Consider the following 6,461-nt stretch of genomic DNA (forward strand, 5'->3'; position numbering starts at 1 on the left):
TTATATTGCGGTATCAGGCTTCGCAGCAGGTTGCAAAACATTCATCACCCATGACTGTCCCCAATTGGGCTCAGAAGCTAAATGTCTATCATGACCTCTCTTTTTGAAAGTCCAAGAGCAAGCAAACTCTTCCTCCAGGAGAGGGAGCCAACAGATCACTAAAGACATCATCATTGCTCAAAGAAAACACCGAAAAACAATGGAAGCTTTAATTGGAGTGGAATCTGATAGACAGCACCTGATGCCAAGTCTGCATCTTCTAACACCTGCAGTCACTGCAGCAGCTGAATCCAATGTGTCCAAAAGGGATCTATTCTATTCAATTGCAAATGATCTAGATAAGACTGAGAATAAGATACTGCACGGGACATAGCAGAGTTGGTCAAGTTGAGTGGAGATGAGTTTGCTATTTGGCACAGCTTTTGCATCAATAAAGCAAGTAAAAGGTGTGAAAGATAAAAAAAAAGGGTGAAAGTGTGAAAAGTGAATTGGCCAAATTGAGGTGCATATAAAGTTTTTGCTTTCTTTCAATTCACTAATGAGGCTCATTTGAATCAGGTGAATTGAGTTCTGCTTTTGGAAACTCGGTTAAGAAGGGGTGCACCGGTCCTGGAGGTACTGCAATACCAGGTCAATGCGTGGAGTGGACAGAGCAAGATTTTTTCCATCTCCTTGTTCTAAAAATCCATTTAATATATGGTCCCTAGAGAGGGGACGTATCAGATATTAAACTGATAAGAACAGATTTAATTTTTTTTTTTTCTGTTTATCAGTAGGACTTCAAAATAACAAAGGTGATCGCCTCCCGTTGCCTGGGAACCGTCCAGGCACAAGAGGGCTATGTGTCACCAGAAGGCGCACACACTCCCTCAAGGCCGGCAGACGTGCAATCCCAGGCACCTTCCAGTACCGACCAAGGTAGCGTCCTCCGAAACTACACTTGATCTTAGCCAAAAGGCTGAGAAGCTATAACCCGAATTGGTTACGGCCTTGAGTGGCACCCTGGCCTATACCGGACACATCTTAGGGAGAGGGAGACAAACCCACGCCTACAGAAGACATTTTGTCACCCAAGCCAAACCCTTGAAAAGGCTGTTTTGCAGAGCAAAAACAAGGAGAATGGTACTTTTTGCAGCCGCCGCCCACTGCAATGAATCTGAATAACTCCTCCTTTTGGGCACAAGCACCTCCCCTCCCCCTTGCAGTCTTTCCAATTCATGATACAAAAAGACGGACGGACAGGACAGGACAGGACCATCTGCCTGACTTTCCGTCACTGCCACCCTTTGCCATCCTTGCCCGTAGAAAGCCCTTTCATCATCCCCAAACCCTAATCTTTTCCCTTCCCTTCCCAGCTGCGTCTCACTCCCTTTCATTAGGAAGTGAGCGCAGCCTTTTCTCCGTTCTGCACATGCGCGACGTTAAACACAAATGCGCAGGCGTGCGTTCCATTAGCCTCACTGCATTCCACTCCCATACAGGAAGTGGGCACAGCTATTACTACGGTCGCACATAAAAGAACCCACGGCCACCACTGCACATAGCTGACTCCACCACAGGACACCCACTTCTACACCAACGCAGGTAAGACAGGATCGGCACCTCTATGCTCCCGTTACAATCAGGCTCAGTCACCATGTGATAACGCTCTCAACTCTTTAGTTGCAGGCTCCCCTTGCTTCACCTCCATTGGCTGTGCTGCCATTTCCTCTCCCACCTGGAAGTTATACTTTATTCCACTATTTTCCTGTTTCTCTCTTCCCCCTTTTCCCATAACCTACTTTTATCTGCATTTGTGGGGTATCTATATGCTATTTACATCATAGTTTTATTCATTAATATGGAAGGGAAGAGTGCCCATGAGAGTGTTGAACTGCGGAGAGCAAAAGATTAAGCTGCTCCGATTTGCCACCATTGATAAGCTGTTCTCAGTAGATACACATGCTATCCAAACAGCAGCATCCACCATTGCTTCAGCCCACCCATTCAGTGACAGCTCACCAAGTCAGCCAGAGGAGTGGTGTAAGGAATTACACGTAGGCACTGACTCCACACCTTCACATCACAAGAAGGGGGTCTACAGGCTAGTGCAAGAATACGAGCAAGTCTTCAGCAAACATCCGCTAGACTTTTGAAAAATAAAAGGGGTCAAACACTACATCCCCACAAGTGCACACCCACCCATCAAAGAGAGATATAAGCCAAATCTACCTGCACATTACCAGTGTACCAAGGACATGTTGAGCAACATGAAGGAGGCTGGGGTTATCCGTGACAGTTGTAGCCTCTGGGCAGCTCCGTTGGTCCTGTTAAAGAAGAAGGACAGCACCACTCCCCTGTATTGAGGAATAGCTAGCTGCATTGACAACTGCAAATTATTTTTCTACCCTTGATCTCACTAGTCACTATTGGCAAGTGTCCGTTGCTGAGGCAGACCGGAAGAAGACCGCCTTTGCCACCCCGATGGGTCTCTGCGAGTTCAAAAGCATGCCCTTCGAGCTGTGCAATTTGCCAGGAACCTTCCAGAGGCTGATGGAATGCTGCTTGGGACACCGAAACTTTGAAACGGTACTGCTATACCTTTATGATGTTATTGTTTATTCTAACGCAAACAAGATTTTAGGGTGTATAAAAAGGGAGATTAGATCCGATGATCCCAACGTATTGTTACCCCTCTATAAATCACTTGTAAGGCCACATCTGGAATATGGGGTAAAGTCCTGAGCAGGTTGATAACCATTGGTTTGAGCATGGTAGGGTGTAGTACGCATCTTCCTGCATCGGTAAAAGCTGCAGAAGTCCTTGAAGATTTCCGCTTCAAAGGCAGTGCCTTGATCTGTGAGGACTCTCTCTGAGTAGCCATGAGGTCTGCATAAGTGTGCTTGGAAGACCTTCGCTGCAGTATGGGCCATTAGATCTTTGACTTGTACCACAACCATAAATCTCGAGTAGTTGTCTACCATCGTAAGTGCATACGTGAGCTCACCTCGATATTCTGCAACAAAACTCCCTTTTTCGATTTCAGTTTCAGCAAACACTCCTCTTCCTGTAGAAAATATTTATCATTACCTAAGACAGTCATTCTAATGCATGACAATATTAAGGCAATTTAGTTAAAACTTGTTTTAACTCACCTTTAAGGGGATTGATGTATTTCATGGTCAATCCAGGTTTGTCAGTGATGGCACTGACATAATGTATGGCGTCTTTTTCGGGCGTTATCCTTTGCCTTTTCATTGTGAAAATCCAGTTGCCTATATCAAAGCAAATTCTACTACTTGTAAAGTATGCAGAAAATGAAATGTAGAACATATAACATCAACTGCTTAGGAACGCATCATAGGTTAGTACTTAAAAGGATATTGTCATGTTCTAGTCATAATGCAAGCTGGACATTTTTCATGTTACCCTGTAATCGCCGGCCTGTTCTAATGCTCACAAGCCAAGATATAGGCTCAGCTGCTAAGGCTTCCCTCTGCCTTCTGAATGAAAATTGAATATGTCTGGCTCACTGTGTATATAGCAGGTGCTCAGAAAAAATAAGAGTTAATTCAATAGAAATAGCTCTGGCACACTATAGTGATCAATAACGTAAGAAAAGAACTCTTAGAATGCTGAAAATTCTTTATTTGTGCAAAAGGATAATTCATCCAACGTTTTGAGCTTGTTTTTAGGTCTTTATCAAGGATAAAGTTATCTAAGATCATAAAGGGTTACAAAACCATATAAACACGTAATTAGTACATAGTACAACATAACAGTACAATATATTGCTACTTGAGAGTACAATGGGTCAAATGACCATGATGCACATACAAAAAATTTTTCCAAAGCCATAGTGAAAACATTTGTACTGAGGAAAGAAAATTTCCACATGACCTATCTGGAGAAACATTCTGGATCAAACAACCAAAAATAGTCAAGCAGGTAAATACACACCTATATGGATAACAGGATGATATGTGTTCAATTGTATAGCGTCATTGCCATTAAGGTACAAATGGAAAACTTGCAATCCTATATAGTGAAGGAAATGAACACATATCATATCAAAGAACACAGGAACATGGGTGTGAGAAAAACCTCAATGTTTATACTTTGTTCTTTATAATGGTGTGAACATGTATATGTCTCAGTACCTTATGAACTTGAGAATTCTAGTGAGTAGATGATGAAAGCCTATTCCAGAACTGGAATCGGTAAATAATTGTAGGTGGAATCTAAATGAAAAGATGGTACAAGTGTTATCATGACACGTGGGCTATAACACAATGGACCGTGTGACAAAGAAGAAAGGAGAGAAAGAAGAGGAAGAAAATGGAACTACCTGTAACATTACGTGATAGTCACTGGTAAGTATCACTTGACAATTCAGGTGAAAAAGGATTCCTTTATTAAAGGGTTCTCAGTCGCCTCAGGATCATGAAATACTAGGGTAAATGATATGAGAATGGGTAAGAAGCACCACTAAAGGAAATATGAGATGCAGGACATATATCTATAAACCCCTGAACTACATGATAGAAATAAAAAGAAGAAAAAAGAAAAAAAAGAAGAAAGAAGAAGAACACATAGAATGCGGAAAGAGAATGGGTACAACTACCTGAGTTACTGCAGGGAGGCCCCTGGTAGGTATTGTGAGGGTTAGTGGAATTCCTTCACTGAAGGGTTCTCAGTTGCCTCAGGTTCGTGAAAAATGCTATAGACAAATAATGCCCGGAGAAAAGGGGTTCATATACAGCGAATAATGGTAATACAAGGTACATGTGTCCCATGTAATAGTATAAATATATATATATTGTACTAAGCTCTACACCAGAAATAGAAAGTAGTCCCTCTGCCTTCTGTCTAGGTGCCCTGAGTTATGTCCTGTAAACTGTCACTGTGACCTAGACACACATGTGTAGTAGGGGAATATCCCTGCTGAGATGCCAGTGCTAGAGCACTCGTTTGCTGTGGAGTTGAACGCTATGTGAGCAGTTCTTACCTTCAATGAGCAGAAGTCTCTTTTTTCAGATTTCAATATCTCTGTGGGTATCTGGCAGAAATATGGAATACTCTTTACTGCTAAGACCCTGTACACCACTCCCACTAAAGGGGGCTTTACACGCTGCGACATCGCTAATGCGGAGTCGTTGGGGTCACGGAATTTGTGACGCACATCCGGCCGCATTAGCGATGTTGCTGCGTGTGATACCGATGAGCGATTTTGCATCGTTGCAAAAACGTGCAAAATCGCTCATCGGTGACATGGGTCTCCATTCTCGATTATCGTTACTGCAGCAGTAACGATGTAGTTCGTCGCTCCTGCGGTAGCACACATCGCTCCGTGTGACACCGCAGAAACGAGGAACCTCTCCTTACCTGCCTCCCAGCCGCTATGAGGAAGGAAGGAGGTGGGCGGGATGTTCCGGCCACTCATCTCCGCCCCTCCGCTGCTATTGGGCGGTCGCTCAGTGACGTCGCTGTGACGCCGCACGGACCGCCCCCTTAGAAAGGAGGCGGTTCGCCGGACACAGCGACGTCGCCGGGCAGGTAAGTATGTGTGACGGGTCTGGTCGGTGTTGTGCGGCATGGGCAGCGATTTGCCCGTGTCGCGCAACAGATGGGGGCGGGTACCCACACTAGCGATATCGGGACCGATATCGCAGTGTGTAAAGTAGCCTTTAGTCACATGACCAAGACTGTATCTGTGTCCCTACAACACACTTGAGACAAATGTGTGTGTGAGCCTGCATTGTGGGGTATATATAATATATTATAGAGCTGGGAAGGATCATTCTAAGCAGTGAGCTGTTCCAGTATTTGTAGGAAAATACCCAGTAGAAGCATCAAACACAGCAGCAATACCTCCCATCAGTATTCCACCACAGTGCCATGTAACCCATGCCCTACACTCCCATCTACACCAATACTATACAGGCACAAACTAGTATATCTGACTAAAAGCCCCCAAAATATGAAGAACGGCCTATAGTTGAGTGTGGATATAAAATCTATGTGAGCAGAGCTAGAATAGAAATCACTGATCGCATTGAAGTCATTCTGACCATAAATCACCATGATATCAAGGTGAGGAGTTGTGTGTTACTGCTGGGAGGAAAGGGTTAACAGTGGAATATTAAGGTGCATTTCTGTGTGCAGTGTTACTAGTCAATGTAACAATTCAGTATGAGCTGCTCTTGGTGCCGGGGGAGGGAGATGCTCTCCTGAGCAAGATAGATGGGGAATGAACATGATATCTATATAGTGTAAGGCAGGGGGTCTCAAACCAGGTGATCATGTCTGATCAACTGGTTACATTATGTCTGATTACCTTGTCTAACAGTTTTTTCTCCCCTTTCTTTACCTTCCAGGTTCCCATAGTCACGTGAAATATCCCTGTTGCACTTGATTACGGCTCACTATTCACTATAGGATGTCTTATATCTAACATCACACTCTCACCCATCAGCACTCTA

General features: G+C 43.9%; 1 pseudogene; it reads right to left on the reverse strand.

Annotated features, from left to right (window-relative positions):
* Positions 1-593: 593 nt before the first annotated feature.
* LOC142288905 (U2 spliceosomal RNA) lies at positions 594-799 on the reverse strand (annotated as a pseudogene).
* Between the last annotated feature and the right edge of the window lie 5,662 nt (positions 800-6,461).

This window comes from Anomaloglossus baeobatrachus, unplaced genomic scaffold (genome assembly GCF_048569485.1).
Source record: "Anomaloglossus baeobatrachus isolate aAnoBae1 unplaced genomic scaffold, aAnoBae1.hap1 Scaffold_87, whole genome shotgun sequence".
In the NCBI taxonomy this organism is placed as follows: domain Eukaryota; kingdom Metazoa; phylum Chordata; class Amphibia; order Anura; family Aromobatidae; genus Anomaloglossus; species Anomaloglossus baeobatrachus.